This window comes from Schistocerca piceifrons, chromosome X (genome assembly GCF_021461385.2).
Source record: "Schistocerca piceifrons isolate TAMUIC-IGC-003096 chromosome X, iqSchPice1.1, whole genome shotgun sequence".
Taxonomy (NCBI): Eukaryota; Metazoa; Arthropoda; class Insecta; order Orthoptera; family Acrididae; genus Schistocerca; species Schistocerca piceifrons.
The window spans coordinates 253,003,728-253,014,671 of NC_060149.1; positions in this window are offsets into that span (position 1 = coordinate 253,003,728).

A 10,944-nucleotide genomic window follows, 5' to 3' on the forward strand; every position below is an offset into this window, starting at 1 on the left:
AAGCTACACTTCTTACTTGATGAATTCAATCTGGCCCCACTTATCCATGAGCCAACTAGAGAGATTGGCGACAGCAAAATATGTCTGGATAATATAATGACAAACATGACCCATCTTTCCTACAGTACATCTGTTCTAAAACGAGCCACCTCTGATCACCATGCAGTACAGCTTCAATTGGAGGCAAATGAGATTCCCTTTTTCACTAAAAGGAAACCCGATGCAAACAAAAGAATTATATATATTGATAACATCAATAGACTGGACTGCATATTAGTGCACATACCATGGTTTGAGAATCATAGCTTTTCCTAACAGCTTTGCTGCTGACTTCTACTGCTGTTTTGATGCCACATGCCCAGTTGTAGCCACAAAAGTTAAACAAACTAAAAATATAAACAAAAGTACCTGTACAAATACTGATGTCATTGAAGCAAGGGGAAAATTAAAATTATTCCATAGTGCAATGTTGAATAATAGACAAAATCTCAAGTTAAAGGAGGCCTTTGTAACGTATCAAGAATAATATAAAGATTTATTACTACAGACCAGGAGCAACAACATTAAAAACAAGCTTCAGGCTTCACACAGTGTTACTACTAGCGTCTCAGGTGTGATAAAGTTTTAGAACAGGCAGAGACAAATGCTGTATGGACTTTAATATTGACCACAATGGGGTGGTAATAAAAATCAACTCAAAATTGTTAATATATTCGACGAATATTTTTCTGCAGTAGGGGATGATATCACTCACAAGCATAATAACCTGTAGTATAATTTTAAAGGCAGTCCATCTGAGAACAGCATGTATCTAGCCGCCACAAATTGCAAAGAAATAATTAACATCATTAGCTCTCTAAAATCTTCCAGTTCTGCAGGGCATAATAGTCTCAGTGTTAATGTATTAAAAGATTGCAGACAAAATATCTCTGTACCAATATAACAGAATCAGGCACTTTTCCAGACAGACTAAAAATAGCTCAGGTAACACCAGTCTTTCAAAAAGGAGACAAACTCAAAATTCAAAACTACAGACCAATCTCAATACTTCCTGTCTTTTCCAAAACAGTTCGAAAAGTCATATACAGCAGAACTATGAACTTTCTCCAGATGCGGAACCTAATATTTGAAAATCAAAATTGATTCTTAAAATGTAAATCAACTAGCACAGCAGCTGCTTAGTTAATTGAAGAGATAATAAGTGACATCGAGAACAAGCAAAATGTTGCAGGAGTATACCTCGACCTTGAGAAAGTTTTTGACTATGTGAACACCACAATCCTATTAGAAAAGCTATGGAACATTTGCATTAGAGGTACTGCTCATGACCTAACGAAATCTAACATGACTAACTGAGAGCAGTTTGTACTGCTTAAAACTGAAACTGGTGCTCACAAATCCAAAATCACTAATATAAAATATGGAGTCCCCAGGTCTCAGTATTGCATCCTCTTCTTCTTATGATTTATGTAAATAACGTAAGATATTGCACTCAGAGTCCCAAAACAGTTCTGTATGCAGATGATACATCCATTTTGTGTAAAAAGGAATAATAAACGAACTAGAGACACAAAGTAGTAACATCACAAATGAAATTGTTTAGTACTTTAGTGGAAGCCACTTAAATGTAAGCAATAGTGAAACATGTGTCATCGAGTTTAACAACAGTAATTTTAATGATAAAATTAAACTACACATTAGCAATTAACACGATTAACAAGTTCTGCAAGGAAACTGTTGTCCTAAAGACTGTATACCATGATCTATTTTCCTCCCATCTGAATTGCAGAATAGAAAATGGGGGAGCAACAGCCAAAGCAAATCTAAATAAGCTGTTGGTAATTCAAAAAAGGGCTATAAGAATCATCTGTGGAATAAAATACAATGAAGCTTAAATTTCAGCTAAAGAAATTCCTGTTACAAAATCCATTTTACACATTAGATAGAACAACACACTTACATACAGAGTAAGAAGTGCTTCGAAAAAATGTGTAAATAGTGTTAAACAAACAATTTTATTTGTAATTTAACCATCTTGTTAATCAATGACATAGTCAGAAGAATGTATTGCTGTGCTATGTATCACGAATTGTAATCTGTTTTGATAAACATGCAATGCATATTCGATGTTGAATAAAGTATTATTATTACAATAAATGTCAGCAGTGATGGTTACACCTTGGGGAAGCAATCCGTTATACACCACACCATTGCTGTTCCACCAGGCGCATAACATCATATTTCGTGGATGCAGGAGCTGCTGCTTTATTTGGGTTCAACCATTACTTCCTTTTTCTTACGTTAACATAAGGACACAATTTCTCATCACCAGTAACGATACACGATAGGAATGGTCGGAGTTGCTCATGAGCCACCTGATGACGAGCAAGCAGAGTTGCACATATGGCCACCCACTGATTCTTGTGATTTTGGCTGAAATCATGCGGTACCCATATAGTCGATTTTTCACCCTTCTCCACTGCATACAACTGTTGCACATTTGCCGGCTCTCTAGTACACTGACGTGGATCATTGTGCTTTTAAACGATCTTCGTTAAGCCCTGAAGGTCTTCCCTAATATGGGGAGTAACTAGTGTCAAAACGATCCTCCTTAAAACGAGAAAACCATTTTCTTGTTGTGCGCTGTCCAGTGGCATTACCCCATACATGGCACCAATGTTTCTGGCTGCCTCCACTGCTGTCACCTCTGTATTGAACTCAAGCAGAAGAACATTTCTGAAATGTTCCGACTTCTCCACCTGGCACTCCATTTTCTAGCGTCCACAGCTCCACTCTCTATCTGCAAATGACAAAATGACAATATATAAACTCAAATAGCAACACTAAAATATAAATAAAAAATGACAATCAATAAATAAATCCATAAAAACCGCAATAACAACATGCAAAACAAAAACGGTACGAATTTATGCACCAGTTTTATATGTCTGTTTGGTCCTCTCCCCCCGAGTCAACAAACTGACCTAACCAGTCTGGCATTCAGCTGAAATCGGAAAGCGGTCACTAACGTCCGTCACTTGTATGGCATGGCCTTTGTCTTCACCGACTAACTTACGAAAGTTGTGTTAAAAATCCTTCAGATATTTGTTAAAGCAAGACTATAAATATACTCAGCTCATTCAAAGCTGTTTAAGCTGTGCTCCTAGGTTCCTGACTAGCCACACCCTGGGAAATCGCGACATATTCGGGAAAAAGGTCAAATATTTGTGACAACAAGGAGTATATCATTGCTGCTTGTTTCCCTCTCAACAGTTTCTTCTTTCGTTTTTTAATCTGACTGAAGTCACAAAATATAAGGAACTCACCACTGAGAGATCACGTTCTTACATATAAACAACATCGAATATTGTTGAACATTCTTCTGTTACATGAATAAGAAACTCCCAGAATGTGTTACAAATGAGGACATGAAAAGAAAAATATATGTATATATCCAGTTTCTGCCATTCTACCTTTTGGCTTACACAAGTAGATCTTTAACTAAGTGAACACAAATACAGTTTATTATGTATTGCTTTAAAACTGTTGATACTAGGTAAAGTACACTATTACAGATGATGTGTGATTGTCTGACATTTAATTATAACATATCACACCTACAATGAAAAATCTTCATTCAGCCTTTGCCTTAAAATGCACACTGTCGTAATACACCAGTTCTAATACTGAAACAACCGGAATGTGGTGAACCCGATAGGGCACCTTAAACGTGGCGAGCTAGGGACGTCATGTGATCACATTCCAATTTTAGTCAAATGCCAGACATCTGATTTTTAGTGACTCGTTTTCAGTTTGTTTCCTTTATTGTTATTGCATCCCCTACCATCCCATATGGTTGGTGGGGGAGGGGGTGGGCCTGCTGTCAGTGATACCATCACGGGGGTGAAACTCATATAGGGACGCCTGGTAATACACCCTTGGTTTGTTGCCAGGCCACTTGGAGCACTTCAGGTTTATGACTCCTTCATCTCTTTTCCTTACTAACTGATTTTTAAAGTTCCATGTTTGTTTACATTTCATAGTTAATATAAGTTGGTTTTATCACAGTGTGCTTCTGATTATGAGTTCTCATATATGTTGCACTACTTTGAATTGTGTTGTAAATAGGTTACTCGTATTCTGATTGTGTTCTTCTCACATCTGTAATATTGGGTGGAGTAAGTGATTCCAAATTTGTTTTTTTTTCATATAAAACAGACACTCCTTTCGTTGCATGGTGTTCTGCAGACTTAGTGCATCAGCTATTATTTACGAATCCAAGTGTGAACTACTCAAATGCATTGTAAGTATATTGCTCTTATTCTACAATATTTTTATTTGCATCTATTTTCTGTGCTTTCTTTCATTTAACACAGAACTCCATGTTAGCAGGTTTTGACAATATTGGTATTAAGCTTTATTATATTGTGCCACTAAATCAGTATGTAATTCTGCTTTGAATGGTGTTGCTTATTGCGACTGAGTGCCATGTATTTCACAGTGTCTTGCAGACTATGGATGTAGACAAGTGGGTCCTATGCTTTGCAGTCGTGTGACTAGAGCATTCTTCCTTGCAAATGCTAAAAATGCGACAGTAGTTATGCAAATATTATCACACATTCCTAACAGCACTACAAATAATCCATTTTAGCAGAAGTCAATGAAAATTTCGGTGAGCTCAGTTAAATGTGAAAGTACGAAAACGGATGGTAACAACAATAACGAAGAATACGAGCAATATACTTAAAGTGCATTGAAATCTAACAGTTCACACAAGCATTCATAAGCAATAACAAATAGACATGAATGCACAGAATACCATGTGACAAAACCAGTTTCTATTTCATATGAAACAAAAACAAATGCAGAATCATTTACCCCACCCAGTATTACGGAGGAGAGCAAAAATTAAGCATAACACCACTTGGAGCGATGCTATCATCTTCTGTTTCTGTGTTGTGACATGGTCCTTGCACTTCTGATATTTTGGTATTCTGTGGGTACAATCGACCTGCTCCTCAACCATTTCACAAGAAATCTAAATGAAATGTAAGAATAATAAACAGAAAGGTGAGATTTAAAATGAATTTAAAACTTTTTAAAGGTGAAAATAAAGTGGATATTTTTATGTACACTGACGGAAAAGAATCACAACACTGAGGCGTTGTGTGCCATAAACGAAAGCTAATAGGCGCGTTTCTACATCTGAAACATGATGTCTATTCAAATTTCACACAAGTCACATAATAGGACACTAATAGCGTCACTATGACGATGCAAATCAGGTTTGCTTTAAATACACGCTATAACGGTACTGAGCGTTAGTTACCTTTCAGATTGGAGATGGTGAGCTGATGTTAGCTAAGAATGCCTTTAAGGCGACAATGGCGCCATTATCAACACCTCACTGAGTTTGAACGAGGTAGTATATGTAATAGGGCTACAAGAAGCTGGAGGCATTTCTGGAATATTGCAGAAACACTAGGCAGGAATGTAGCCACTGCACATGATTGCTGGCAACAGTGCTCACGAGAATGTGCAATTGCAAGTTGACCGGACTCTAGACGTCCATTTGATATTACTGAGAGAGAAGACCATTGTGTCTGGCGTAAGCTCTGGTTAATCATACTGCATCTGCTGCAGCAGTTTGAGCAGCAGTGGCACCACAATGACACAACGAACTGTTACAAATCGGTTACTTTAAGGACAACTCTGAGCCATAAGCCCTGTAGAGTGCATTCCACTAACCTCAGACTTCAGTGGTGTCAAGCGAGAGCTCATTCGAAGGCAGAGTGGAGATCTGTTGTGTTTTCTGATGAAAGATGGTTCTCCCTCAGTGTCAGTGATAGCTGTGTGTTGCTTAGAAGGAGGTCAGTTGAGAGCTCGCAACCAACCTGTCTGCATGCTAGACACACTGGACCTACACCTGGAACTGTGGTCTCAGTTGAGATTTCGTATGACAGTTAGAGCACTCTCTTGGTTATCCCACGCACCTTGACGGGGTATTTTTGTACACCAGTCTGGCGATTTGACCTGTTGTGCTGCCATTCATGAACAACATACCAGAAGGGTGATTTCCAACAGGATAACGCTCGTTCACATGCCACTGTTGTAACTAAACATGTGCTACAGAATGTCGACATATTGCCTTAGCCTCCTTGCTCACCTGATCTGTCTCCAATCAGGCACACATTGTCATCAGATGACAACTCCAGCGTCATTCACAATTGGCGTTAACCATCTCTTTATTGACCAACCAATTGTAACAGGCATGGAAATCCATCCTACAAACTGACATTCTGCACCTATACAATAAAATGCATGCATGTTTGCAAACTTGCATTCAATATTCTGGCATTTCACATGTTCAGTGGCTTATCTCGCACTTACATTAACCTGTGATCTTGCAATCTTAATCACTTAAATATGTTACCTAGACACGTCATAAAATTTTATTGTTCTACGTTAATTATTTTTTTGGTGCTGCGATTTTTTCCAGCAGTGTGTAAGACACATGACTTCCTTTGCTTCTAGTTAAAAACAGTTGTAATAGAAGGTAAAAAACTGAAACTCATTAAGATTATGTTTAAAAACATTTTAAAAACCCTTGATGCACAACACTGATTTTAAGAAGGAGCACTTCAGTGGCACTAAAAGTGGAAGGACCTGATCTGGGGTAGGTAGTCTGTTGCTGAAGGAGAAAGGCTGGTCGTTTAAGAGGGTAGAAGGGACGTGGTATATGAATGGAGAACTAGTGCAGGTTTATCGACGTGGCAGGAGTGCTGTTGGGATATAAGAGGGGTTGGAGTAAAGGGCGTATCAGCGAGACTGAGATTTGAGGGGGAAAAGGAGCTAGGGGAAGAAGAGTGGATGGAGGAAAAGAGGGGATAGGGGAAATCTAGAGAACTCAGGGAAAGGGAGCCCTGATGAGGTGTAACAGGTGGGATGCATTTAAAGTTGGTAGGAGGGGTAAATGTTGGGACAGTTTATGATCTGCGTGGGGGAGACAATTGAAGTTCCTTTGGGAGAGTATGTGGAGAGTTTATAGGTGTAGGGTTGGTGGGATGTATTGGCAGAGATGCAGCACTGTCCTAGGGTTGGAATGTAGAGGAGAAACTATAGGATTACTGGAGTCTAGTTTGTGGATGCTGTAGGTTGTTTGGAGGTGCTCAGTGAGAGTGAGAAGAGGTGAAATTTGATGAGTTGGTAAAGGATTCTTGAGGGGTGGAAGGTAGTCAGATATGGAATGCGAGCCAGAGTACATGGGGTTCAACGATCAGGAGGGACTTATAGTCGTTTTCATCTGATGTGCCTTTATTTGTATATACGTTGAGTGAGGTAGTGATCCTTTCAAAGATATTCTTTGGCTTTCTCGAAGACATCAATAGATGTCTCTGTTGTCAAAGTAATATCATGATTGCAGCAGCCATCCTAGCAGGGGAATCAAAGCAACAGCTCCTTATATGTTCAGGTACTTCATTCACTGCAAATTTGGAAACTATTGCTGTGTTTTCTTTCTCTGTAAGTGAGAACCTGTAGAGATCATTCGCGTTGTTTACATAGCGGCATGTATTACGAAAAATGATTAAGAAGCCCCTATAATGACAAACATGCTGGTGGCGTGAAATTTGTTCTAGTTAGTCCGAGAAATTACAGTTCATAGTCAAAAAAGTTTTTGCGCTTGAAAGTAACGGAAACAGTGAGAAGAAACACCAGCAGGAATATATCTATAACAGTACCAGAATGTACAGGGTGATTTTCTTTGTTGACAAACTCTATGGATTGGTCGATTAGAGAATACAGAACAAAACAGGCCTAATGAAATTCAATCATACATTGTTACAGTAACTGCGGTCTAATACGCTCTGTGCCATGCAGCCACAGTTACAGTATGTGTTGGAAATTATTTTCATGTGCATCAACACGTGTGTATGCACTTTAGCATGTTCTGTCACACATGTTCACATTGGCCAAGCTGTATCTGAACAGTGTCAAAGGCGGCATGAATACTCTGCTCCAGTGTCTCCACAACTGAATTCGCTATGCATAACGATACTTTTGAAATGGGCCCATAACCAGAAATCGAAGGGGTTGAGATCAAGTGAATGAGCAGGCCATGAAAACTGGACCCCCTCGTCTCATCCGTCGACCAAGAAACACACGATTGAGAAGTGTCTGGACGTTAATGGCAAAGTCGGCTGGAGCACCATCAAGTAGCAGCCACACAACCTGTCGAATCATCAATGGCACTTCTTCCCCAGGGGACGCAAAGAAACCCACAAGAAACGTCGATATTTCCGGCCTGTTAGGAGATGTGGAAGGAAGACTGGTCCCAAAATATGGCCGCCAATTATCCTGTCCCACACATTCTGGTTGCACTGATGATAATGATTGGGTGTCACCATACCATGGGGGTTCTGCATACTATCCCACAGATGACTATTATGAAAGTTGAAGATACCACTTCACGTAAAGGTGGCCTCATCTGTGAATAGGATGGATGACACAAATCCCAGAATTGTGGTTGTCTGATGAAGAAGCCAGTGACAAAAATGCTCCCACTGTGAAAAGTCTGTCGCTAGTAAGCCCTGCACACGCTGTAATTGATAGCGGTAGTAACAACTGTCAAGGAGAATGTTCCACATGCTCGTCTGTCTTACCCTGTACTGGCAGGTCAATTGCCTGGCACTGACACCGTGGTCGCCTTCCACAGTGGTCTGGTGTCCAGACATTTCAGATGCATCCTTCACTTTTTCCTGCATCCTGAAATGATCTTGTCTCAGAAAAATGAAGAAACACTTCTGCAAACATTCAATGCTGTGGTTGTTGTCAGTGGGGATAGGTCTCCTGATAAAACCTTGCTGCCCATCACCCATAGACATTTGCTTTTCGGTTAGTAAACACCATGCCGGCAAGCTCTCAATTTGAATACAGAACCATTGTGTACAACGCTGCATCACATCCACTACAAGGAGAGTTAGCAGGAGAAGTGAATCGGACACAACATTACCAATTACTATGGCAGGAGAAGGTGCTAGGGCGTGATGTATGAAGAACAGTACCGTCCTCTAGGATGAACCCATGCATACTGTAACTGTGGCTGCATGGTACGGTGTGTATTAGACTGCAGTCTCTGTAACAAAGTATAATTGAATCAATGGTCTGAAGCATGAAAACCATGCATTTCTGGACATACGAGGGGCCTTTGAAAAGTCTGTGCTAAAATAAAAATTACTTACATGTTTGAGATAAACCTTTTTTATTTTTCGACATAGTCTCCTTTTAGACTTATACGCTTCATCCAATGCTGTTCTAATTTGTTGATCCCTTCCGAATAATAGGAATTGTCCAGGTCTGCAAAATAGCTATTAGTTGCTGCAATCACCACCTCGTTTGAATAAAATCTTAGTCCCGCCAGCCATTTCTTCAAATTGGGAAACAAATAGTAGTCCGAGGGAGCCAAGTCTGGAGAATAGGGGGGATGTGAAACGAGTTGGAATCCTGTTTCCACTAATTTTGAGACCACAGCTGCTGAGGTGTGTGCTGGTGCATTGTCGTGAAGGAAAATGACTTTTTTGCGGTCCAATCGCCGGCGTTTTTCTTGCAGCTCGGTTTTCAAACGGTCCAATAACGATGAATAATACTCACTGGTAATAGGTTTACCCTTTTCCAGATAGTTGATGAGGATTATCCCTTGTGAACCCCTAAAGACAGTCGCCATAACCTTTCTGGCCAAAGGAATGGTCTTCGCCTTTTTTGGTGCAGACTCTCCCTTAGTGACCCATTGTTTAGATTGTTGTTTGGCCTCAGGAGTTTAGTAATGTATCCATGTTTCTTCCACAGTGACAAAACGACGCTTTAAGTCCTGCAGATTCTTCCTGAACAGCTGCAAACCATCCTTGCAACACTTCACACAATTCCGTTTTTGGCCAAGCTTGAGCAATCGCAGAACCCATCTTGTGGATAGGTTTCTCATGTCCAAATGCTTATGCAAAATATTACGTACCTGTTCATTCGAGATGCCCACAGCACTAGCAATCTCACGGACCTTAACTCTTCTGTCATCCATCACCATAACACGGATTTTATCAATGATTTCTGGAGTCGTAACCTCCACATGGCGTCCAGAACGTTCAGCACCACTTTTGCCCATATGGCCACTCCGAAAATTTTGAAACCACTTATAAACTGTTCTAATCGAAGGTGCAGAGTCACCGTAATGTTTATCAAGCTTCTCTTTAGCCTCCTGAGGCGCTTTGCCTGTCATAAAGTAATGTTTAACCACCACACAAAATTCTTTTTCGTCCATTTTTGGCAATCACTCGACTTCCTTGATTCCCACGAATTCCAAACACAAAGAAATAGACCAATATGGCTGAAACTTGGTGTGCGTTCTTTCCAAAGATGCTACTAACTAAACATGACCTCGATACGCACCGGTGGTGCCATCTGTCGGACTTTGCACGGACTTTTGAAACGCCCCTCATAACTTCATTGGACCATTTTTGTTCCATATCCTCTCATTGCTCAATCCCTAGAGTTTGTACATGGCAGAAAAAATCATCTTGTATTTCATCTGGATATGTGCTTTAATTGAAGACGTTCTCTCCTAAAATAACTAGCTTGTAAATTTTCTTTCATACTTTATAGGAGGCTGACAGGGACACTAAGTTTTTCCTCAAATGTGTCAGTCTTTCCTATGGTTCTTTTTGTTCTGAGTGATAGTTTTTTTTTACTAGAGAAGCAATGTGTTTTGAATTTTTACTCACATATCCTTGTTTCGTGCTTAATTTGTAAATTATTGACAATGATAAGTCCTGGAAGCTCTCAGAAAATTGTATGAGAATAAGAGAAGTTTTGCCTATGGCAAGATGTGAACAAGAACTTTCGTACATGCAGTTCCACCTGCCCACTACTGAATAAGTTATCCACTGCACTGCAGTG